General features: G+C 44.5%; 2 long non-coding RNA genes across 6 annotated transcripts; one reads left to right on the top strand and one right to left on the bottom strand.

Moving 5' to 3' along the window:
• The first annotated feature begins 492 nt into the window (after positions 1-492).
• Positions 493-16,442, top strand: LOC128340901 (uncharacterized). Its single transcript, XR_008314068.1, has 4 exons — positions 493-583; positions 12,454-12,515; positions 12,630-12,720; positions 14,852-16,442. It is a non-coding gene; the product is annotated as an uncharacterized LOC128340901 (long non-coding RNA).
• LOC128340902 (uncharacterized) lies at positions 4,996-19,640 on the bottom strand. 5 transcript variants are annotated; one of them, XR_008314070.1, is made up of 4 exons: positions 19,301-19,640; positions 12,400-12,509; positions 8,312-10,748; positions 4,996-8,066 (listed from the first exon to the last, which is right to left on the bottom strand). It is a non-coding gene; the product is annotated as an uncharacterized LOC128340902 (long non-coding RNA). The 5 variants fall into 5 exon arrangements; XR_008314071.1 differs by having other exon boundaries at positions 8,312-8,486; XR_008314073.1 differs by lacking the exon at positions 19,301-19,640 and adding an exon at positions 13,012-13,521.
• Between the last annotated feature and the right edge of the window lie 6,831 nt (positions 19,641-26,471).

Raw genomic sequence — 26,471 nt, 5'->3', positions numbered from 1 at the left:
TATTGGGGTGGCACACTTTAAAAATCGTGGTTACCCAGTTGCAAGGATAATTCAAAAAGCACCCAGTTGCAAGGAATAGGGATATAGGAACCTTTAAAAATTACAGATACTTTTGCAGTGCCCTGGATGGACTTGGGCACAGGTTTAGCATTTTTAATGTTACAGATAAACAAGCTTAGAACAATTGTAAGGATCTGCAAAGCACAAAAGTGAAAAGACGTTTCTTACACGTACTAATTAGCAAACTGTTCCCTAGACTAAATCCCCTTTTCCTTGGAGACTCGCCCCTCACATGATGAGCTTCAAGTATCCTGCAATCCTGTGTCTCAAGGATCTGCAGTCCTTTTCAGTAACCAACCCCGTGGCTGCCCATCCTGTTGAAAGCACCAGCAGCCGCCAGCTGAGACAAAGAAAAACCTTTATTTTCCATTCTCATGGCCCTCAAGGTCCCACCCACCGTGTGCTGAGTGGCTGATCCCTAGCCTGTCAGTCAGGACAGGGTACACTTCCGGTTCACTCTCTAGAGGAAAGGAAAGGCTGTTATTGGCTGATCGTTACAGCAACTTTTAACTGAGAAACAAAGGTTTGACATTTATTTTTCACTAAAACATAGGCTAAGAAAAAACAAACCAAATAAACTAGCAGTCTCTTATGCAGAGAGAGAGAGAGAGAACTTCCCAGTTTGAATTCAGGACAGCAAGTACTGAGGAGCAGACAGACAAACTGTGCCATTACATAGATACATTCAAACAAAGACAAGCATTGCCCCACACGAAGAACTGAGACAACATCCATGGCAAAAATCCCAACAGAGCTCAGTACAGATAATACCAGAGAAAAAGATCTGCTTGGTTTTTTAATATTTCCAAAGTGAATATATAATGCACTTCCCTTTCTCAGTTTTGAAGGCTTTTGTGTAACTTAAAGCCTTTTCAGACAACTACTTTTGATACAATACATTCATCGTTGTAATCTATGTGCAGTGCAGGATCCAACATCAAGGTCCATCAAGGCCAAGGGCAGTGTTCAAAACATTTTTCTGCCCAAGGTGAAGGGCAATATGACTCTCCTGCCCTGCCATCTGCAGGTAGTTGCTTCGCATCCTCAGGCCCTGCTGCTGAAGTGTACACTCTTAGACTTGGACCACATTCAAGCCAGGCAGGGGCATTCCTAGTGCACACCTGTGGAGGAAGAGGTGCACTCCAGCAAAGTGAGGAGGCGAAATAAACATCATGGCCGCATGGAATGAGGAAGGGTAGTGGCAGCAGGCAGGCCCACAGGGTGACACTCATGGTGGTGCAGGCCAGTACTTGCCACCCCCCGTGCTCCTCCTTGTGCCCATGCCTGAGATAACCACCTCACCCCGTCCTATAGGGCTGCCACTGATCAAGGCAACACCACTGCTGTGGGGAGGTAGCCTCTTCCCAGCACTCCAGCTGTAATATTTCGTTGCTGGCAAAATTAAGCTGTAGACTGAGTCTGTCTGGACTTCCAGCCCAGAGGAATGTCTGTGGCATTTCATCTGAGAAGAGGCTAGAAACTATGTTTGTATGTAGCTGTAGATCACTCCAAGTGTAACATTGCTATCTGGGGGAGGAAACCTTTGTTTCGATGACAAATGTGTTCGCTGAAAATAATCAGGGTCATTCCTAGTAAATGGTTCAATGTTTATTACAGATGGGGGCAGAGGGAGGGCATGCATTTGCAGGGAGCCCTGGCAGTAGTGTCTGGGGTAGGAGAAGGCAGATGGTTGCCCTTTTCAGCAAAGTCCCACTGGTTGCAGCCAAATGCCATCTATCACAATGGGAGCCTGTGACAGCTGAACACACCCTTAACTGCACAGACCCTACCACCTTTCCGCTGCTTAGCTCAATCCTAGGTTCTTTCTGTAGAACAACAGGCTAGTCAAATTCCACAGGGTCCTGCTAGGTGCCTTTAAAATGTCCCTTTGTGCACCACGTTGGTAGTTCAGTTTAAAATAGAGCTACCAATCTGTTTTGTAAGTGCATCAATGGACAAGATGCTCTATGAGAAGTGTGCCACTGAGCCACTTCACTGCCAATCAGATCCACTCCTGTAGTGATGGTAAGAATTTGAGGGAGGACTAGGCCTCACTTAGAGCAACTGCTGGGAGCCTGGGCCTTTCCCAATAAGGGGAAAAGCCTGGGAAAATCAAAACACTCCCGAGGACTGGGCAGGAACTACACATACAGACACCAGCAGCAGAAGAGAAAGCTTTGTTTTGTTGTTTGTTCTGTCCCAAGAAAGCCCTGAGGAAGCAGCTGGCTGAAAGGCTGTTGGGGAAATGGGGGTGGCGGGTGGGTGGGCATAGCCTGGAGGCTGGAGACAGCAGGAAGATCCCTGTCTATGAGTAACAAAATAGGGACCAGTTCAGTTAGACATGTGAAGGAAGTTCTTTTCCTTTATTGTATTGCTTGAATCTGAGTTACCTGGTTAATGAAAACTCTCTCTTGCAATCTGCTTAATGAAGAGCCATGTGTTCTCACTGCGAACTCTTGTTTTCCTTTTAATCTAATAATAAACCCTTGTTGGTAAAGTGTACTACTCTTCTTTTTTGGGCTGCCTTAGTCACATGCCTTTGGAGGCCTAGGACTGCTCAGCCCTTCTAGGGAAGGTTTTGACACTTTATCCCCCCCACAAAAAATCTTATATGGATAGTGGATTTTCCCACATCAAAATAAAGTGGATGGTGGCAGCCTGCTGTGAATCCCTTACAGTCAAGGATTCACCCCAGTTAACTCCCACCTCTGGCAATGGTAGGAGCTATGACAACTCCAAATAACATTGGCTGGCTTTTGCACACATAACAGTTAAAATCTGTGCAGTTTCCAAGTAGCTATCGACTCAGCTCCTCAAACTCTTCTAGCAATAAAATGACCTTATTTTTCATGTTCCATTTTCTACAGTTTCTGTCACAGTGGAAAACAAAGCTCAATAATGCTTTGTCAAAGGTTTCACAAGAAACCTTGATGGTGTAAAAGCCCATCCAGTGTGGTCTCTGGTGTTCAGGCTGTTGAAGCTGCTAGATGCCACTGCGCATGCCACATCTTGTCCTCTTTGCCACAATTTTGCCTTTGCAGATTTGCAGAGCTCTCGTCAGCACAGAAATGCCATGAAAAGCCTTTTCTATTTCTCTTCATTGTATGTTTAGAAATGGTTATGGTGAAAACTATTCTGATCAGAAAGCGTCCCGCTAGCCTCTTGCAGGTAGCAGCATTAACTGGCTACTCAAATTCTAATTGAAAGGCAACTGCAATTCTGTCCTGTGGCAGTGATGTAGTCACACATTCAGAAGTGCAAGTGCTCTCCAGGACAGCCCCCATAGCCATGCCCAACCCAACAACCATGCCCCAAGCCTACAGCTCTCTCCCTCCCTCCTTGTGCTTTGCGTGTATGTGCACTGTGTCTCCTTCCCTCTTGGCCCTCCCCTTTTTTCCCTTTCCAAGAGTCTTTGGATACTACTGCTGGGATCACTGCTGCTGCTCCGATGACAATAGCTGCATCCCTGTCCCATGGGCTTATTTTCAAAGCCCCACCTCCTTTTGCTCTCTTCTCTGCTGCCTGCTTTGCATCCCTGCTGAGACCCTGGAGGAGGAAAAGTACCAGAACTGTGTTCTTGCCTGTCCCTGCAGAACTACGCCACTGCACATGGGTATCTGGTGGTTGTTTTTTGTTAAGCCCTTTAGAATGCCATGCTATCACTTTGTTTTAGATTTTTCCTTGTAGAAGGTGTTCTGGAAAGGCAAAGTGGTGTTTATGGTGCTGCCAGCTACTTAGTATTTCACTCTAGCAACTGTCTAGGAGCTTTTGTGGGTTAGCTATAAAACATAGCCCAGTAGCCATGAAAACAGTTGAGTTTAATATGCTAATAAAATATGCAGATTAATGGCTGCTGATGCCTTATGATGACATCTGGTGCTAGAAATACAGGAGCAGTGCCAAGCAGAAAGCAAGGTTTTCCCCATTTCTCTGCAGGTTTGGAAATGATTGTACACTAGATCAGCAACATATAAGTCATATTGACAATGTTTCTAGTATATAGCATGTTCAAGTCTGCAGGAAAGAGCAAAGGTGTCTTCTCCTTGCAGTAACGGGGATGCAAAAGTACCTGATGCTGACCTTGGCGGTCCAGGTGGAGGCAATCTTCAGGAGTGCCTTTTAAGAGCTACAATGAGTAGCAGCTGGTACATCAGCTGCAACCCCACCTGCAGAAATCAGACCTGACCTCAGTCACACATGCACTGGTTACAGCCAGACTGGATTACTGCAATGTACTCAATATAGGGCTGCCCTTGAAGACAGTTTAAGTTTCAGCTGGCTCAGAATGTTGCAAGGATGCCCATGGCAGCATTTGCCATTTGTTGAGGGAACCATTGGCAAGGGGTGCCAAATGCGCTGCTCACCCATTGTACTATTTGTCCTAAAGCTGGGCCTGGTTTTGGCCACAGTAGATTTGAACTAAAGACTGGCTTGCAGTGTTCTGGGTACTTGGCCTGGTTCCCTGCGCCATCATTAAGACAACAGGGTTGGGGATTTCTCTTCCCTTCCAGGCAAATGGCCAGCCTGCACAGCTCAACTACAGCTCAGTCAGGGCCAGATAGGAATGAAAGAGTGGCTGCTGGTTCTGAAGTAGCTGTGACTCGTTTTCTGCCCCTCCAGGTTGTTAGCACAGGCCGCTGCTGAGTGACGGTGGGGTAGAATTGCATTTCCCCAGCTCACTCACAATGTGTCTTACTCAACTCACAATATGTGATTTCCAGCCAAAAAAAGGTAACCCTCATATCCTCAGTGATAGTGATTGCTGTGTGGAATGTTCTTGTGCAACTGTCACAGGCATATATTGATAAATTCCCATAGAAAACTTCTGGAGATGAGTGACAGAAACATCCAACTTATATATTGTAGTTCTTTACCGGATGGGGCCCCTTTTCTACTGTAGTAATCAAACACAGGAGTAGCGCTTTTTTTTTTTAAAGCAAGTTAAGCATTTTAATTACAGGATCTGCATGCAAATCAAACATATTACTAACAAACCTACACAATCACCAACCACACCAAACTGGTGAAGAAGAAAATAAGTGCCAAATAGATAATTGCAAGCTCCACAAAATATATACTCAAAAGCAATGCGGTCACTGTATACTCATTTTGTGTAAATAGTGGCCCATGGAAGCATCTAAGAATACCAATAAGACACAATTTGAGGTTTCACATGACCTCACTGGGCGGGGGGGAGGGGGAAGGATGCGAGGAAAGGAGGAGCTCACCTGCCTTCTCCGGCAAACAACCAGCAGCCACACCATGCAGCACATGCCCACACGAGCAGTGATGTGGCAGAGGGAGATGCTGGGAGCAGGAGGACTTTCCCCCTCCCAGGATGCACTGGGGCATGAGCATGGCGGCTGCGCTAGTTAGAGCAGCTGCTGTGCTCAGCACGGATGTTCCTTCCTTCTGGCTTGCTGCTGAAAATGGCAGCAAGCTGGAGGGATGCCACTTAACTTGGCAGCGGTCGCCCAGATGATCACCAGCCGAGGTTAAGTGATCCATAGGTTCACTTAACCCCAGCTAAACACCAGGTTAAAAACTCAGGCTTGGCACGGGGGCAGCGCTGGGAGCGACCTGGGCTGCCCTAGCCTGGGTAAGACTGCGTGTGTCAACACCCTCTTGGTTTCCCTCTTTCGCCCACAGAGTGGTATAACATAGCAATAGCAATAGCACTTACATTTATATACCGCTTTATAGCCAGAGCTCTCTAAGTGGTTTACAATGATTTTAGCATATTGCCCCCAACATTCTGGGTACTCATTTTACCGACCTCGGAAGGATGGAAGGCTGAGTCAACCTTGAGCCCCTGGTCAGGATCGAACTTGTAACCTTCTGGTTACAGGGCGGCAGTTTTTACCACTGAGCCACCAGGGGCTCATAAGGCACATGCAGAAGTTATTCATCACCACTTGTAACTTAATTGGAGAACCACTATCTTTCTATCTGCTTATGAGGAGAGTCTGTGTTAAGGCTCTTCAATTCACAAACCTAACATTCAGAACAGAAGATCTTTAACCCCTGTTTCAGCATGCGAAAGATCATATTTATTTGTGGAAGAGAAGAGATTGATTTTGTGTGCATGTGCCTCGCTGCTGCTGCTTTCTCTTGTGAATGATACTCCATCTCTTCAATGAAGCATACAAAGACACAACAAACAGTCCTGGACAAGCAACCTACTCCAAGAGTTCTCTATGGCACTGATAGTATTATCTTGCTCCTGACAAGAGGTGCCTTTGCAGAGAGAAAGGACTCTCCGACTTCTTTATCCCAAGCAACTTGAAGCCACTGGGTGTTGCTATTTATGTAGAGATGAGCTCCGTGTTTCTTCAGACTTGTGCTGCTTGTTACATTCCAATAGTTATTTAAAAGTGCTATTCTTGGCCTCACCAATCTCTGGCCTCCACATCATCACCGGTACTGGGCCAGATGAATAGTTATTATTCCTGAAAGCCAATGAATGCTGGACATATGCTCTCGTTTAACAGTTTCTGTGCCTCTAAGGGCAAATGGGCAGAAGAACATCTCTGTATCTACAGCCCTGTGCCTTTCAGTGTTTTTTAAAGCTATGCTCAAGAGACTGCGTCAATAATACATTTCTGCCATTGAATATTTTATTGATGATTTGACTTCTGCTGCTTGCCGTTCCCATTTCAAGACTGCCTGATTGTTTCTAATTAAAATTTGATGCCCTGGGAGAACCCTTCTTGCTACAATGGAGATGCCGCTGTCCTTTTCTACACCATTACAGAGCAGTGGGAAGGAATTACTGGCCACTGTGCAACTATTACTTAAGTGGAAAATGAAGCGGGGATCATGATAAGGCAGGTTTGGAGCGAGATCCTGAACATTAAGTGCCAAAGAGGGTTCCCTCCACAGGTATACTGAGGGAGCAGCAAGCCAAGTGCTCTACGTGAGATAGTCTTGAGGAAATCCTGTTGCAGGAAGGTGCTCAAGTGTAACTTCCTTATCCTAGTACTACTTTCCTCACAGTAAGCAATGCACTAATTAGCAGTTTTACAATGCTATTGATGCAATATTTTCTTTATTAAAAACCCCATTGGCATTCTTTTCAAGTAGTTATGTGGGTATACAGAGCTGCCCATATAAAGGACCTCTCCTCTTGCCTTTTGGTTAGTTAGTCCCTCCAGTAAAGACAAGGGGATCTAATAATAGGTCAGAGATCTATCAGCTCCAAGCTATGCCTGTTTAAAGAAAAGTTGCACCATCGAATCGGTGTTGACTCCTGGCAACCACAGAGCCATGTGGCTTTCTTTGGTAGGAGGGGTTTCCCACTGTCATCTCCTGGGCAGAGAGATGATGCCTTTCAGCATCTTCCTATTATCGCTGCTGCCCAATATAGGTGTTTCCCATAGTCTGGGAAACATACCAGCAAGGATTCGAACCAGCAACCTCTGGCTTGCTAGGCAAGTTATTTCCCCGCTGTGCCATACAAGCAGCTTGCAAATCACAAGTTTAAACATCAAAACATGGGAAGGCACAGAGGATTTAATTAACTGAGGTTTAGACTTGGTTGCTGTGGGTTAGGCATGAGCACGATGCTCCTGATAGCTCAGTGGAAGAGAGAGAGAGAGAGAGACAGATAAGACAGACAGTCTAATCTACAAATCATCAACAGAACTGGTGGGAAAGCTTGCTGCTTAGAGTTTAGGACAGAAAGTTTGCCTGGCCTTTATCACCTTTAAATGTGAGGCTAAAATCCTGAAAAGGGAATGGCCACAGGTCAGGGGTTCTTGGGATTGGGTCCCCAGATATTATTGGACTACAACTCACATCATCCCCAGTCCCAATGTTCAAAGGCTGGGGATGATGAGAGTTGTAGTCCAACAATATCTGGGGATGAAGAGCTGGGAACGCTTGGTATAGCACAAGTCATAGTTCAAGTTTGCTGCCACCTCTTCCTAGGATGAATACGCAGTGATGGGGAAAGCAGTACCTCTTGGTTCCTTGTCTGTTATGTAGCTTTCAATAGTATAGGGGCCCTGAAAGACAAAAATGGTTGACAACACTATTCTTATGTGATACTAAAGGTGTGAAGGCCTGGGGGGGGGGGGACTCCCCTCACCCAGAGGGCTTTTTTGGGGGGGGGGGAGATTGATTCCCCCCAGGCCTTCACATCTCTATGTGATGCTGTAACAATGTCCACCACAACCATTCAATACAAGTTACCTCTCTTCTTACAACAGATGGAAAATAAGGAACCATCATCTCTCCAAAGGTTACCCACCTCAGCTGTCTCCATGGTGGCATACTCAGCCTCAGGCAGGTGGAGATGCATGCAGTGGCTTCATCACAACTATTTCGCACAGCAGTCGAGGCTTTCCCGCCAGAACACAAGCCGTGGGGTGGGTGGCATTTCCAGGAGCTCTGTCTTCTCTTAGCTCTGATCCCCTCAGCTACATCTGGTGTGACAATAAAGCCAGCAGGTGGGAGGCATGGAGTGGAGCCAGAGCGTGATATGGTATCCTGAGACAGTAACCAGCAGACTCTGGCAAGCATCCTAATCAACGTGAGAGCAGCATGGCGGGATAGGATGGAGGTGTCGGTTTAAAAGGAAAGGCATCCCAACACAAGGACAGACCAGAGACGATGATGGGAAAGGAGGCTGTTGGAGGGCTCCTAGCCATATTGACTGGCTACTGCACAGCCAGTGCACTTCTCTTCCCAGCCCTTTTCCTCACCAGACTGTGGCTAGGGCGTGAGCTTAGGACCTTCTGTATGCTACAGCTGTGCTTTTTTCACAGGGGGCCTCTTGGGGTCTAGCACTATGGCTGGCAGCACCATTATGCATGGGGCAGGAAAAGGGGAACATGTAATAGGCTTGCCCCCTGGGGGACTGTAAACACACTTTTCTAGGCCTCCCTTCCATCAGGTCCTTTCCAGGGGCTGTGTGGTTGGAGTGGGGTTTGGAAGCCTGTCCTGTTGCCTCATCTGAAAATACTGTTGTCAGCAAGACCCCAAAAGGTGGGTTGTGTCTAGTGGAGGCCACATTCCCCTCTCTCTGGACTGAGACTCAACCTTTTCCCTTTGCGTTGCCCTTCCCCAGTCAGCTACACTATCCCTTTGCTGCTAGAGTTTCCATGCTTCCCTTTACAGGTGGCTCTCCTCCTTCTCCCCAGAAAAATGCAGATACCTCTCAGACACAGCAACCCGTGTGGACTGTTACATAAGCACTGCTCTCAAAGCAGCGGAACCTTTTCCTTGGGAAGCCTCTTGGCTTTTTGTGCAGGCCACAGTGCTTGGCCAGCTTGTGCACATGAAGGTGCTGTGGTGTCTTGCTGGCTACCTAGTGGTTAGATGTGCAATGCATATACTCGACTGGGTGTTGTCATGGGCTCATTTGGCCACTGGCCCATGTCAAGTGGTGCCTTCCATGAATGGATAATGTGGGGACATCACTGGCATCTTGGGCGTAGCAAGGTGGGAGTGGGCCTAGGGACAAAAAGTGAAGATGGGCCCGCTTGCTCCCCGTCTTCTTTGTTTTCCCCCTCCCCCATATATATTTTTGCAGAAAAAATGCAAGGACATGATGAAAACAAGATTCTTAGCATGCCCTTTCTTTCCCTTCCATGCATATAATATTACACTCTCTTCATATATGCATACACTTTCATACACATACTTGTGCATACATATTCCCTTAGCTCAGAAACATTTTTAACATATGCCTACTACTGAGACCTGATATATGCATGCATACAACTCCTAGCAATGTTCCTATCCCTATTTGCCCAATTGTGCGCGCGCTCTCTCTCTCTCTCTCTCTCTCACACACACACACACCCCACCAGATTAAGGCTACAAGCAGTTTTCAAGCCCAACAACCAGCACTTAATAAACCAAAAGGCAGGGAAAAACAGAAAAAGATCTATGTTGTCAGAGCATTTTTCTTCCCTCTTATTATTTTTAAAGCTTTTAATACTTTTTGTAGTGACAAATTTCCTCACAAGAAGGTATACTATTGTGGTGGGGAGGCTTCATTACAAGTTTGTATTAGAATAGTTTTGGCTTACATTTGGCACCTTGTTGTGCTGCTTCGAATTTTTTTTAAGTTTAAAAATCTCTCTCCGCTATGTATACCATTCTGAGAACTTATTTGGTTGAAAAACAATTGCATATAGATTGAACAACCACCAGCACGACCACCACTGGCCAGCCAATAAACTCCACCCCACTCACTCACTCTCTTACTTTCTGCTTTCCCTTCTACAGAGAACTCCTCATTGCAAGTTCCAAGGGGACAATCACATGGGTCAGGACTTACTGGAAAGAACTCAGTCATTTTAAATCATTTTTAAAAGGTTAAAAATCTCTCACACAAGCACAAACAAGGGCTTGGAGATAGGGAAGAGACACACCAAGGGAGGCTTTCAGTTGGGGATGGGATCTCTCTCTCTCTCACACACACTCACACACACACACACACAGTTCACGAATGTGGGAAGGAGAAAAACGCACATTGGCTTCTGAGGGAAGAAATCACATTCACAGAAAAAACAGATAAGGGTTGTTTGTCTTTCCTTTCCAGCTCTCCTTCATGGTTCCTTCCTGCTCCTTCCCAACTCTGCATTGAATTGCTGAGCAGGGGAGGAGCACAACTCAAGGAGGTCCAATCCCTGGGCTGGTTTAAGTCTTTCCTTTCTCAGCAGCCACCATCCTCCTGCCTGAAGAAAGAGAAACAGCTCACTGGCCATGACTGGGAGTCAAGCAACTAGATTGGGGCGGGGGGGGGGAGGGAGGAGAGCTGAGCTGTTTGGAGGGCCATGTCACACCCTGGCCATGGGTCTGTAGAGCCATGACCCTCTGGGCCTGGGTATAATTGCACCCCCTTGTCCAATGGAGCCTACACCCCCGACCGGCATGGACATTTTGACTGGTGGGCAGCGGTGGAAGCATTTGCCAGTGTTGCTAGGTTAGTTTTTGTTTCCGTAGCCATTCTTGTGCTGTTGACCCTGCTTCCATGTGCACAGGACTGCAACTGCTACATTATGACAGAACAGAGGGAGCACAGGCTCACTCTGCCCAAGGAAAACTGGGCAGTGGGTATTGAGAGTAATATTGCAGAAAACGTGCTGTCTGAATTTTGGCATGGAAAAAAAATGGAAGAGCCCCCTTGCGATCAACTGATGCTTTGCCCCCAACCCTGAAACAATGTTGTCATATAGTCAATTAAAAAATAAAGAGGCAACATCAATGCTTCTGTGCAACCCCAAACATACTGGGGGAAGGAGTGCTGAACAGGTGGGCATGTGGCAATGCGTGTGGAGAGCGGGACCAGTGTGTGGGAAATAGGGACTACCTTCTTCCCAAAGCCATTTGTTAATAAACCAGGGAGTGACTGAAGGTTGCTTTCCAGCCCTTTAGCACGGCAGAATACATTGCCATAGGCTGGAATGTCAAATAACCTCCTGGTGGGCATTTGCAGGCAACCCCAACCTACCAGCCGTAGCCACTTAGACAGGAAATGCTAAGTGGCCAGCAGCATCTCATGGACAAAGACTGGATTCCATTAGTGGATGAAGTCATTCCACAAGAAGTAATACCATCAGTGGATTCAGTCCCTAGCAATATTGGTCTATTACAGATAGGGTACTGTCATACTTTGAGTCACCTATGATTGTGCTTTCCTGGTTGTGAAGCAGAAAGCTGCATGTTTAATTGAAGTGAGGTGCCAATTGTGTCAGCAGCATTACTAAACTCAATGCAGAGATGGGTGCAGTAACAACCCTCCCCATACAAACTTAACAGTGAGAGGGAAGTATAACAAAAGGGGGAGAAACAGCGTAACACTGCATGAAGATGTTAGTGTGAGCAGTGAGGTAGGGAAAGAGAGCCAATATTATGCTGTTGCCTACCAGTGGTAGGGTTGCTTTTCCTGTGATAGCCAGAAATGAAGATGTAAAAAAATAATAAATTGTTTCCAGCCACCCAGCTAGAATCCCCTCCTCAAAACAGAGACCTCCATGAACCACACCTGTTCCACTTATGTAAAACACAAGAGCTTTCATTTTCACCGGAGGTCGAAACAGCTGAGCCAGGAGTATTTTTATTCAGCAAGATATACTCTGCACTATGTTTTGTAACAGCAATTTAAACTCCCATATGCTGCATTCTGAAATATGACTTTCCAAGTCTACTTCCTGTAGGAATTGTCTGTTACATAAATGCAAGGTGCCAAAGTACAGAAAGAGGCCAGCTGACTCCAACGCCTTCCCAGGTGATATGCAAACACTTGACTCTCATACAGGTGGGGCTCTTTAGTCACAAGACGACTCATCTTAATCAAGGAAGTAGAATCATTAAAACAAAACAAACCTTTGTCATCTGCGCCCCCTCCTTATGTCAACATTTATTTTTTTTTAAATCCAGCAGACCATCCAGATAAATGAAGCTTTTCTTCAGGTCCATGGACAAGGCATTTTCTGCTGCAAGTGAGTTTAAATGAAAGAATTAAAACCTAGCAGATTCATAAAGAAACCCATCCCTGCGCAAAAGCCACTGTATCAGCAAGACAGAGCTTTCAGCTTGCCTTATTATTTTTTCAGTGGCTCTTGCTCTGTATCAGAAGATTCTGGCTGTTTCTGGATGAGTGAGTTCTCTCTCCCAGTGGAATTTCCTGCCAACTGATTTTAAGAGGTATTATATAAGCTTCTGCTTACATTTATGTGAAAGTAACATGTGCTCTTCTGGTGCTCAAGAAGCCTACTGTTCTCAGTCCATCATGCTATTTGCATTATTTTAGGATCTGAGCCACATATGGACTCTGGGGTGCATTAGAGGCTAGACTGGGTACTTCACTTGTCATCTGATAGGTCCCACCGTTTTCTCCATAAGAAAAAAACCAATCACAGTCTCTTAGTAAAAAACATTACTAAGAATTCAATAGCTTTCATTCTTGATTCTTCCAACATTAAAGCACCATCATACCTGTTTCTCTAAATACATAATTCCATTAAGAATTTTCGCACTTTGTTTCAACTGTTCGTGCTTGGATACTGAAAGTTTTGCTGTCAAATCCACACATGGTGCTGGGGCAGGGGGAGAACACATTTTACAATGTGCAGCTGTTGACACTCTCAGTTCCAAGAGCTTATACACTGGCAGAATAGCAAATATTTGAATTATCAGATTCTCATCTAATACAAAAGAACAGTAACATTAAAATTAATGCCTCATACATGTCTTGCACTGTAAAAAATTTTTAACAAATAATTAAGAGATATTTTCTCCAACAAAAAGTTATACTTTTTAGAATAGCAGTGTTAGCATTTTAAGAGGCCTTGATGAAGCTACTAAAAATGATACAGTGAGGCTATTCACACGAGCAGCCCAATCCAGGCTAGGGCAGCCTAGCCTGGGATGGGCTGCTTGTGTCAAGCTCCCGATCCAGACCCTTGCCCCTGCTAGCCCAACTTTTAAGGCCGGCCCTTAACTGGGGTGAGGGGACACAAACGCACCCTCAACCCCAGGTTTGGGGTAGTGTGTGTGCACGGGCTGCATGCAGCCTGAGAGCACACAGTCAGGCACCTAGAGCAGGGATTCTCAATGCTGGGTCCCCAGATGTTCTTGGACTTCAGCTCCCATAATCCCCAACCGAAGGCTACTGGGGCTGGGGATTATGGGAGTTGAAGTCCAAGAACATCTGGGGACCCAACGTTGAGAATCTCTGGCCTAGAGCACCCAGCTCAGGGGGGAATCTGCCAATGCACTGCACTCATTGCGTGATGCATTATGGGATTCTTGGAGGCCAAGACTTGTTTTCCCAGCCTCGAGCTATCTGCATTGCTTTGAGCAGCATGGATCATGTGGATGTGCCCTGGCACACCCAAGAGGAGTTCCTTGCTTGTCTGTAGGGGCAAGTGGGGGGAGAAGGTAGGTTCAACTACCTTCCCCCCTGCTTGCCCTCCCCTGTCATGGTCGTGAGAACAACCTTAGAATATTCTTTGTTGTTCTGTCTAGATAATTAGGGACCTAGATAATTGTGTAGATAATTGGGGATCTGCTAAAATAGCAAATGTAGATTAATAAAGGGAATATAAATGTAACTGAGGTTTTTTTTTTTAAGATTAAATTAGATATCCCCCCACCTCCCAAATTTCTAGTCATTGCAGATAATCAAATACAGTTCACAGATAAGGCATACTAGTAACAACAAAAAAACAAACACAACCTGTCAATCATGTTTTTCCAAAATTAATATGGACACAGTTAACTTACAGATAATTTATTGATTTAGTGAACCATGTGACAAATGTATAGGCTTATCCTCTCCATACATACATTTTACATGTCTGTACAAAAAAAAAAAGAGGGGGGAAAAGACTGTTAACCTCCCCTCTGTACAATCCTAGGCTGTTGTACATTTTGCTTAGTAGTGTAAATTCCTTTTGGAAGGCAAGTAACTAATGCCACACTACGTTCCAGTGGCTTTTAGAATGTACTTATTGTATACAATACTCTACAACCTCTCTTGTTCATCCACATGGTAAACCTGCATTTGTGTTGTTGACTCCTAGCCATCACATTCCATGTGGTTTTCTTGGTAGAATACAGGAGGGGTTTACCAGTGCCTCTTCCCATGCAGTAGGAGATGATGCCTTCAGCACCTTCCTATATCGCTGCTGCCCAATATAGATGACAACAGATATATTTACTAGGCACAGTCTGGGAAGCACACCGGTGGGGATTTGAACTAACAGCCTCTTGCACTCTAGGCAAGCTGCGCCACCGCAGCTGATACTAGGTAATGATTATTCCTATTTTGCAGATGGGCCATACGAGTTAATGATCCAATGCAATGAGAAATTTACAGATGGAAGATATCCTAAGAAGGGTACTAATTTACTAACAGCAATTAAAGGGTAAGAGCATGCACATGTTAATGCTATACAGAAGCCTTTTTTAAAAACAACAATAGTAATCTCATTTTTATATAGACATTATATATACAGACTGAGCATCATAACAGATTGCAGATGGGTTACATGGGGCCACCAACACTCAAATAAGATACAGAAGCTGTTCACTATCATCTGACTTTCATTTACAAGGTCACTATTAATATAAAATTAGATCTCATCTACATATTAATCCAGCTTTTGCCACTACTTCAGACAGGTTCACAGGCACGTATATCACTTGATTACTTCCAGCTGAATGTGTGAATGGACTGCTTTGAAAAGAAAAGCATTTGCAGTGATGTATGAAAATTTGTGATAGTTCATTCACACATGCAAGTTGCTACTTGACTTTGCAGTCATCAAGTAGTAACCACACATAGATGTATCAGCCCTTAGATAGGAGGAGAAACATGTGAGATGACAAGGCAACTACACATTGGCAAGAATCAGTAAAGTAACGTTGTGGTGCCGTCGAGTCTATGTTGACTCCTGGCAACCCCAGAGAGTGGGAGATAATTAGCCTTAAGTGAGATTTTTAGATAGCTGGTCCAACATGACCACACACTCCTCTCTAGGAAGCTATCTATAGTTCTTAGCTTCTCTGAAGAAAAAGCTGTCCAGGTGAACTACAATTATGTTTATTTATGGACATTTTAAGGTGCACTGCAATACTGCATGATCTGGGGAGGCACAAACTAGCCAGACAGAGCTATGTTATGATCAAAAAAAGATGTAACAAAAGCATTACATAGACAGCATGCATTCTACAAATTATTAGAAGTTTAGAACTACATACCTTCCCACGTAAGTATGCAATTTGTCTTTTCTGTCTAAAATAGTTTGTGCTCCCACAAGAGCACACACATCACTTTAGGAGTTTTGAAAGACTGCTTTCTTTTGTCAATATCTACACCTTCAACAGTGCCTTCCTTAGTGTTCTTGGATTGTAAATACTATGGCAGAAATTTAAAAAAATTGAACTGTGAGCTTATGTACTGGATGGAGTGATGACCCTGGAAATTTGGGTTTAAATCCCAGTTAATTAGGAGCTCTGGGGCTCTCCCTCTCAGATTCAGTTGTCCATCTGTACAGCAGAAATACAGTGGCCTACTTGCAAGGACTGTCATGAGAATGAATGGAACAAGGATTGCATCACTTATTGCACAAAAAGCTAGTGCTATGCAGAACAAATAAAAATAACAGAAAGCCATAGGAATCCGATGATTTTTTCATAGGAACACAAGAAGCTGCCTTATATCAAGTCAGACCATCGGTCCATCTAACTCAATACTGTTTGCACAGACTGGCAGTGGCTTTTCCAGGGTTGCAGGTAGGAGTCTCTCTCAGCCCCATCTTGGGAGATGCCAGGGAGAGAACTTGGAACCTTCTGCATGCAAGCATGCAGGTGCTCAGGGGTATAGCTATAACTCAGCAGATGGGTTCGAAGATCCTGGCCCCCCCCCCGCTCCAACCCTCCCTATTTTCTTCATTATCTCCCTCACCGAGGGGCAATCAGAGAGAAGGATGAACACAGGCCCATAGCTACACCCCTGCAGGTGCTCTTCCCAGAGCGGCCCCATCCGCCAAGGGGATTATCTTACAGTGCTCACACGTAGTCTCACATGTCCCTCCACAACAATACTAAATGAACAAAAAGGCACCGTTTAAAACTGGTGGTTCTCTTTACTGAGCAGGGGGAGAGCAACTGGCTCTATCTAGCCCCAAGACCGCATCCCTCCAGTGGTTGTTACTGGTGTCTATCTTATATTTATTTTAGATTGTAAGCCCTTTGGGGACAGGGAGCCATTTTATTTATTTTTATTTCTCTGTGTAAACCACTTTGAGAACTTGTGTTTGTTTCTGACAAAATACATCTGTTCACAAAGCAGCTGAAATGTGGTTGTCAACCTACCATCCTGCATGGTCATTATGCAATGAAAAAACCTCATGGTACATTTAAGACTGAATGTGTGGCTTTCATACATGCATGCCAACAGCAAGAGGGAGGCTTGAATGTGCTTTAAATGGGACATGTGGAATCTGTCCAAGGTCACTGCTCTCCCTTTTGCCACTCCCTTAAGAGAAACAGCCCACCTGCCTTGACTTGCTTGTCCAGGAAGATGAACTAGAGAAGGAAGAGAACCCATAGTGAAAGCAAAAACAGCTTTAATCAAGGGGCAGGGGGGAAATGGTGAATCAATTTTTGATGGTGCTCAAAAGATTACAGTGCCCTCCCAATTCACCCACGATAACAGCAAGCATAGCTTCTATGAACTGATCATTTTAAGTGGACTTGACTACCTTATTCATTCACTGACTGTGCACCAAGAGACTGGCCAGATAAAGATGTTTGGTGATTCTGTCAAATATACACTAGGGAAGTTTCAAAAACTCCCTTTATTTGGCAAGGTTTTTAAATTCTTAGATCTACTGTCATATATTCATGATCTTTTCAGAGACCTTGGTTGGGTCACATTTCTAATTCACTAAATTGGTCTTTAAGTTGCCACAAGACTCTCTGCTTTTGGTGCTGCAAACTAACATGGCTAATCCTCTGGAAGTGGACTGGTCTTGTGGAAGTACTAGGACATATTCCATCTTTCAATACTCCAAGCAAATCTTTGCTAAATACTCTCCCTCCCTAGTCCTGAGATCCCAGTAAAAACACTACCCATTTAACACAGAAGCTAACACAGAAGAGTTTCATTTCATGTTGAGTCTTTCATACATCCCCTAGGGGAAAGATTGCACACAGATGTCATCTCTGCTTTTCTGAAGTGACCATGGACATGCAAACTTGTTAGTAGTTGATACTCAGATCCGAAGACAGTATTTTCTTCTACAGTACTCAGGGACACTGCAAGAATGATCACCAGCTCCAACGCTTCGCTGCTTCTTGGGGCAGGAAAGGAGAGGTAACAGGAGGAGACACAGTGATGTCCGAAAAGCAGGTTAGCCGCTGTCACACGCACAGTGGGGACATTAGCAGCACAATGTGCGTTAGTCAGTGGCTCACCTGCTTCTGGAGGGTTAGCCAGACTTAGACAGGCTTGTGCTTCTAAGACGCCAGCAAGAGACCCCCACCCTATCCATGCCCCTACCAACAAAGACCTGAAACACACAAGAGACAGATCATCAGAGTCACCACCATCATTCCCTAAGCCTCAGTACATGCTTGCCTTTCGCAGACACCAGTATCTGACATGCAGCAAGCCTATAAACTTTCTGTTTCAGCATCCTGGTCCATTAGGACATATTTAAGGCTGCTATAAAAAGTCCCTTTAAAAGCAACAGTCTGCAACATATAGACACAACACTGGTTCTGACAGGTTTTTAAACAGAGTATTATTCCTCTCTCTAGGCACCTTACAATGACATTAGAACATTTCCTGGGCTGCTGTTCTGCTTCATGCTGCAAAAACTTTCCTCTCCCCCACAATACAATATAGCAAGTTAATTTTAGAAAATTACTTTGGAATATGTGCACTAGGTCAGCCTGGTGGTGCATGCAACTGTTTCACAGAAAGGCAGCAAGAGATTCTGCTCTATCATAATATCAGAATAAAGAAGTTCTTCTCCAAGCAATTCCCATCTGCCTCGAGTACAATCCACCTCCCACTGACTTTAACAGTAACATTCCAATTGACTTTCATGGAGATGGATTGCATCCTTAGTCACGCACACATCTCCGATGCTTGTATAAACTCTAGGATATTTTTCTTGGACGGTTTGCGCCAGCTCTTACTATCACTTAAAACTTCTGAGATTAACTGGCAGCTCCTCAAAAAATTGTAAAAATGGAATTTTTTATTCCCTTCGTTCGTTGCATACTATGAATTCTAGAGGTGCCGAAACCCAAGACCACGGTTAAGTAATGGTAAAACTTTTCCAGTAATAAAAGCGAAACTACTTGTATATTGCGGTTTCATTATGCAACCGGGAGGCACTTTTTTCTGTAAAAGTTGAATGGAAGTTCAGCGCCCTTTTTCTGAACGGGGTGGCTGGGGGTTGGGAGAGAGATAGAGGATTGTGGCCGATATTGCACGTTCTTGCTCCTGTTCCCCATAGAACATTTTGCACTTCCGACAATGTATTTCGAATGATCTTTTCCCCCCCTAAAGGTGAAGATGCTAGTACGCACTTTAGTTTATTGGAAATAATCGCATGCCATTTTCTAAGAGTGAACACAGAACTCATGCTGCTCACGCCTTTCCCTTTTGAGTTGCTAACTGCACCCTATTATCTACGATGCGCCAACGTATCCATCCCAAATCCGGTTGCCCGACACTCACTCCCTGCCTAATTCCCCTACTTACCTGAACTTTGGAGGCGCTCTGCCACTTTGCACTTCCCCCCGCCCCGTCTCCCCTCATTGGGGACAGCGCGAGCTTCCGGGGCTACAGCCCGCTCTGACCACTTTCCACAAGCAGGGCCACCACCAAGAGTAGAGAGCGACAACTTCTCCTGCCTGCGCTTCTCAGCCCTGCCCACGCCGCGGCCACTGCTACCGTGCAACCTGCCTGCTCCCTCGCTTCCCTACCCCGCCCTGACTTCATGCAAAACAAGGATTGTGACGAGCCGCTGCAAATCCTCCAATGGGGGCTGCGCCCGGCTGTCAGGGAGCCACGCCCCCCCGCCGCGCTCGCCAATCAAGAGGAAAACCCTCCTCGCAGCGGGCTAGGCAGCTCCCTCCTTCCCTTCCCCGTGAGTTACAGTGCGGGGTGCGGCGCGTTCGGTTTTGCACGTCCCTACTTTAGGGAGGAACCAACTGTACTTGTGCAAGCGTCAGTGCTGCCCTCCTCCTCCCCTTCCCGCAATGGTTGCTGCCAGCCAGGCACCTTTCCCGGAACGCAGCTATTGGGGAAAGAAATTCACGCCAGGGCGAGCCTCTGAGCCGTGCCCACTGCCTTTTATTTGTGTGGATCGGCTCTCCTCCTCCTCTCCCCTCTTTGGGGGTGCTCAGTGGTATAGCCCAGCTTGGGCTTTGCCATGAGGACAGTGTCAATGTGCACGTAGCAAGCGCAGAAGCAACAGAAGGACGGGCCCCAAGTGGTGCGCAGTGCTGGCAGGGCGGGCGCGCGCCACTAGATGTCCCCCGCACGGCCGCTGATGCAGCTGCTGTTTGCAGCTGGCGCGCGCTGTCCTCAAAGGATCTTTGGGCTTCAGCGCTGCAGAGTCCTGCCCAGCGCCCTCCCCCTCCAAAAGGTAGAAACTAAGAAGTCCCGCCCTGCACTTTTACCTCATTTGCTTCTTTAAAGGATGAGTGTATCTCTGTGTGCGCGCGTGCAAAAAGCCCGAGGGATCTGGTTATCTTTAGCACTGGAACAGTACATTCAAGACTGTGCAGCAAACTCTACAAATCTTGCATTTTGCCTGAGATGGTGCAAATCAAAGGCACTTGTGCACTTGAGCTCCTTTACCTCGTATGTTAGTTGGACACCTTATGGTCCATGCATTGCATTTGGCTTTCCAGACAGATTAGTAAAGTATAGGTAGAGCCCTCCTCATCACTGGAGAGGCGTACTTGAAGACGTCGTAGAAATGTGGCTCCCAAAGCAAAAATAGAAACTTAAATGTGGTACTTTCAAATTTCACGATTTCTAACATGTGATTTTGAGATGTTAATGAGGTGATACACATTTTAGCTTGATTCTTTGCTGGAATTTTAGAGCTGTAAAATGTGCATGCTTGGTACAATATGCACTTAGGCTACATTGTGCATGAGTTTGAGCAAAGATTTGCATTGCCACAGAGATCTCAGCTAATCACCATTTTCAATATATCTTACAAGTTTTCTTCTTAAATTCCAGAAATTGCACCTAATGGCATGACAAGAGAAGAGCACAACACATTCACCACCTGTGTCCTAGTAACAACATGTTTGAGCAGATTCTGCAAAATCTGTGTTAAACTAGGTGACCTTTTTATGCAAATTAACTTTATCTTACATATGGTTTATAGCACTGGACACACCACCTATCCTACAGAAATATCAAACTTGGGGGAACTAATGCAGAAGGGTGGAGGAGGAAGTGCAGAAATAACATCTAGAGTCATTCTTCAAAGTAATTTGTAAAATCTCTTCCCCTCTCCCTCTCCCACCTCTTCACTGTTCTATGATGAGATTTTCAAAATCCAAGTCCACAAATACATGTTGTGTTCACCTTTGATTGCAGAAATGTAAAATCTTTGGGAGGAGTGTGGGGGATGCCTACAGCACTTCCTCTGGCAGCTCAGCATCGAATGTGTTACATAAGAGGAGGAATTCAACGTAGTGGTGGATGCTGCATTCCAGAGAACAGAATACATGACAGGAAGCTTTCAGGCCAAAAGACCAGTGATGCATAGGGGATTTGTGTACAGCATACGAGCATGATGTGGAACAGCTATGACTACTGGCACTTACCTCACTTTGTCGGCATAGGGGGAGCAACACTGAATAAGGCCAATTGAAACACTGCTGGAGCTCCTCCAGCACTTGTGGCCTTTTTGCTCCTGCCCCCTCACCTTCACCATGCCTTTGCTTACTGTCCAGGGAGGCACCTCTTGAAGTGGTGGCTCCAGTTTAGCAAAGGGAGAGCAACCAACTGACCCTGTTTCAACTCCAGCACAGCATCCTTCCAGTAGTGGTTGCTGGTGTCTACCTTGCATGTACTTTAAAATGTGAGCCACTTTAGGGACAGGGAACCATGTTGCTCTGTAAAGGGACAGGGAACCATGTTGCTCTGTAAACCACTTTGAGATAAATATATAAATATCTCTAACAAGAATAATAATTTTACTGTCAGTTTTACTGAGCCATGACGTGGAAGTATTGTACTTAGAGCACCACTGTATAGCACTGAAGCTGATGTGTAACATCGAAACATTTGCTATTTTGACATCTGTCTTATGTTTTGTGTGTGTGTGTGCATTAAAGAGGTCTTTAAAAGTTTGTGTTCTTTTGGAGAATGCATATTATTCATAGTTGTTATTTCCAGCCATTAGTTCCCTATTTCCTTCCCTTTCTTTGTTCTAATCTATTTCATTTTTCTGTATCTATTTCTAATCTTTTTCTAATCTATTTCATTTGTCCTTTCCCCTGTAACTCTCCCTCTATTAACATATCTTCCATTGTCCTGCCTTGGTACTTCCTACCCTCATGCGTGTGTCTTATTTTTACCTTTTTACTGTTGTTGAGTTTGTTTTTAGACTTTATTTGTATGCTAGCCTTTGACTACTTTATTGCAGCAAAGCAGAATGCTTTTTTTTTTTACAAAACAAATTAAATTTGTTAACAATGTTTTAATATTAACAAATGGAATAAATGTAGTTATTTTTAATATGTCCCCTCCTCTTGCCCCACTCTTCCACACATCCATCCCACCACCAAGTTGTCCAAACCTTGATTTGAGCTGGGGCTAGGTCCTATGCTCCTCTGTCAAATGGCTCAAGTCAAACCCTAGCTGTCTCACCTGCCCAGCAATTTGAGTTGTTTGACTGCCCCTGGCCTGTTAGACACTAGTCAGAGGTTTCCATGTGCCAAGTCATCACTATTGCTGCACTCAGCTTAAGAGTTTGCAGAAGATAAACAGGAAAATAGGGCCAAGGGTGACAAATGCTTTCATACAAGTTCTAGAACAGCATGCCAGTGTGTTTTCCCCCGCCCTCTTGCTGGTATCTCTAAGCTGGACTAAAAAACAGGAACTTGCTGGGGTAAAATAAGCCAGTTTCTTCTTTATGTTGGAAGGTGCTTTTGGGGGGAGGAGGAATGATACAGCTTGTTTGGGTTGCCAGTTCCAGACCTTGTGAGGGCTCCTATATCTTTTAAGTGTTACATATAAGGGGGAACTCCACTAGATAAAGCTACTGCCTCTGTGATGGGAAAAGCCACACCTGGAAGTTTTTCACACGGGGCTTTTGAAGCCCTTTAACTTGCATCTCCTCCGGAATGGAGGGGGTACATTCACATATCAGCTAGATTTACCCCGAAGCCCCTGCCAGTTATCGGGGAGCAGTTCACACACAATTCAGGTTTTTCACTGTGCTTTAGAGTATAACCTAATTTATATTCAGGGTAAAAAAATCCACTATTTGTGTTGGTTTTTTGGGACAACTTTGAGTTTGCAGTAAAGCCTCCCCATAAACTCACAGTAAAACCTGCTGTGCGTAAAAGCCCCCGGAGAAATTCTGCTTTTGCAACTGAAAGACCAGTGTCCCTTGAGAGGAAGGCAAGAAAGGAGGCACCCAGGCGAGCGAGCTCTTGTCCTCAAAAAGACCCAACAGTCAATGTTTTATTAATCATATATCATTTCCTTGTTTTAATATTGTAAACAGCTTTGGGTGCGTTTGTCAAGGCAGGAAGGCGGTATACAAATAAATAACTGAAAGAGATAGGAGCATCTGGCCTTAGCCGTTTTGGCTGCCTCTTCCCTGTTCTACCGTCTCCCTACACAAAAGGAAAGAAGTGCAAACAGAACTGTCCTGGGAAAGCCCTGACAGGATGCAGGGCCTGGGGCAAATCAGTCACTGTGGGGCTCCCAGTAAATTTTAATGGAGGTTAAAAGAGTGAGGCCCGAGACAGACACCCTGCTTGCCCTGCCCTAAGGACAGCCCTAGGTGCCAATGATATTTTGCTCTATATGCTGTGTGTTCTCTCTGTGTGGATTATTTAGTTAATTCCTTACTTGCTCACTGCTTTTTAAACTATATGTTTTCTGCTTTAAGCCAATTAATCAGCTGCTTTAATCATATATTCTTTGCTGTATTTAGAAGCGAGTGCTTTTCGCTGTCTTATGCTTCAGTTATTATTGTATGCATTCTGTGAAGTAACTCTAAATTTTGTATCAAAGAAAGTGGGAGTTCTGCCACTGGAATAAATGATATAAATCAAGAACATTTCACAACATTTATTTTGTTTCCTAGAGGGAATTTTTTGAAGAGTTTGGCATTTTTTAGCCAACATTGGTGTGAAAGGAGTGAAGGAAGACAAGAAACAGACTGGATTTGCTAGCCACCATATTCACCTTATTCTGGTGGTCAAGGATAAGAAGTAGCTGGAAAAGTAGCAAACAGGAAACCAGAATCTACCTTGTCAGTACTAGAATCTTGATTCCACAGTCAGACTCCTGCATCATCTTCAGGCACATGGTTCCAAACTTTCCTCTACAATTATATGATTTTCTCCTCCGCTCCACCAAATTAAAATATGTAGCATGATCATAAGCAAGTTTACTCAGAAGCAAGTCTGAGACTCCCATTGAGTTAATTGGGACTTGTTCCTTTGAAAATGTGCTTAGAATTGCAGTTGCAATTCTATGTATGATTACTTAGAAGTAAGCCCCACACTTTGAATTCAGTGGGACTTACTCCAAAGTAAGGTGTGCATACAATTGCAGCCATAGATTCTCATTATGCCAAATTCCATGTTCAGTAGACCTGCAGCTGGGTTGAATAAACAAAGCCTAGATTATTGCTTTGTTATAATTACTTTGTTAATTGGTAGCTTAGCAGCACAGAATCATAACACTAAATACCTCAAGATCATCACTGCCTTGAGACATATGTTTAGGCAGTGTATAAAAAATTTCAAATTAAATAATAAATAAATCTAGTCCAAACCTTGAAATGACAAGATTACTTAGACTTTGACCACTTAATACTTAATGGTGTATGTGTGTCTGTCTGTCTCCCCCACCCCTGGCACGGCCTCTGACCCTTTAACAGTTGCATGAGAAGCAGAAATTCAGAGTTGAAACTTTACCTAATAAGCAGATAAGGGATGAGAAAAGCTTCATCTGTTGATTTTTGTTTGTCATTCAATTTACGAGAGCCTTGCCAAAAGAAAAAAAAGCGGGGGGGGGGGGGAGATGATCAGCTAGTTTCCACTTTTAAAAGCTCTTGGGCAGGAGCTCCCACATCTTTTCTGGGAAATGTTTCTGGACAACCTATCTACATTTGCTTTGTACAGTCTGAAGCCATGGGTGCCATAACAGCACTAATAAATTGCTACTTTCCCTTTCCTTTATGGCTACCTGCTCATTAGTCAACCTTTCTCCATTTGGCAATTTAACTGGAGCAAGCTGCTGATGCTCCTGGTAACTTGTTAGCAAGGTGACGGTTTAAAAGAGGCAGAAAGTATTGTTCGTCTGTTTTGGATAAACATTTATTTGGAAGAGACTATTAAAGAATGATTTGACCAACAATAACAAGTATACACACATTGGCCAGCACATACAAAACGGCATGGACTTTACAGACCCTGGGGAGCCTCATAGGGTGATAGTGTGGTAAGCTTATTGGTTAATCCTGTACTGCTGGCATATATGTGGAGCAATATCAGTGAAGTCATGGAATTACAGTGGTTTAAAACCACTGTAAATGAGATTAGACTCAGGCTAATTGTCTTTTCAGGGTTTTTTGCAGTAACTAAGCACAAAAGACTTCTATCCCTTTACATGTTCAACACAGTCAGAGTTTATAATAAATACACACAAGGCCTGCCATTGCATACCAGTAAAGAAAAGGAAGAGTTTTTATTTAAGGATAATGTGTAAACACTGGCTGTGCTTGACAGAAGCTTGATGTGCAGACATTAGCAAGTGATGAGGTTTTTCCTCCATGCCCTGAAAAATGTCATTTGCTAATTACTGTAACTCAAGCTGCAGTCGAAGGCAAAAGAGCAAGCTGGGCGCTTTCTTTCCTGGGCAGTTGGCAACTCCATCTGCCACTGCTGGATTGTGGCTATTAGATAAACTGTTATAACTAACTTACTAGAATATTTTCTGAATCACTAGTTAAAGAGAGAGATGGCAATACACACTTGCTAGTGTGAAGTAAACACCATGGAAATAACCAAAGACTTACTCCCAAATAGGTAGGCCTAGAACTATAGGGTTTTAACTGAGAAGGCGTATGACCTATGGATGGGTTATATAAAAGATGCATTTCTAGTAATACTGTTTAATAACACTGTGTCAATAATGCAATGTGTACAGACAGTGGTTTGCCCAGTTGTTACTTAGTCTATCCCATAACCTGGTAAAGCAAGAGGCAGTGAGAATGAACTGAACATATTAAGCTGCCTCAAACTGACTGAGTCCATCTCATCCAGCACTGACTGGCAGCAGCTCTCCAAGGTCTACAGCAGGGGTCTTTCCCAGCTCTACTACTCTGATCCATTTTACTGGAGATGCTGAAGATTGAACTAAGGAACTACTGTATGTAAAGCATGTGTTTTACCACTATGGCCCTCTCAGGTTGAAATCCAAGTTGGGGTGGTGGTGGGAGGAATGGGTTGTGTGTCAAGTTATTAAGAAAGGAGAAATGTATTTATGTATCTATCTATATAATTCTCTAAGGCATATCTGTGGCTAATCTTGTGTGTGGCAGCTCTTCCAAGAGTTCGTGAGCAGAAGCACTGTGGTGACTGGGCAGTGGAGATTCCATATGCAGATAGGGAGGAGGAACCTGTGATGGTTAAGGTCAGTTGGAATGCAACTGTTACTG

The sequence above is a fragment of the Hemicordylus capensis genome, chromosome 1, assembly GCF_027244095.1.
Source record: "Hemicordylus capensis ecotype Gifberg chromosome 1, rHemCap1.1.pri, whole genome shotgun sequence".
NCBI lineage: Eukaryota > Metazoa > Chordata > Lepidosauria > Squamata > Cordylidae > Hemicordylus > Hemicordylus capensis.
Note: the sequence above shows the minus strand (reverse complement) of the source record. Positions and strands in the feature narration are given on the sequence as shown.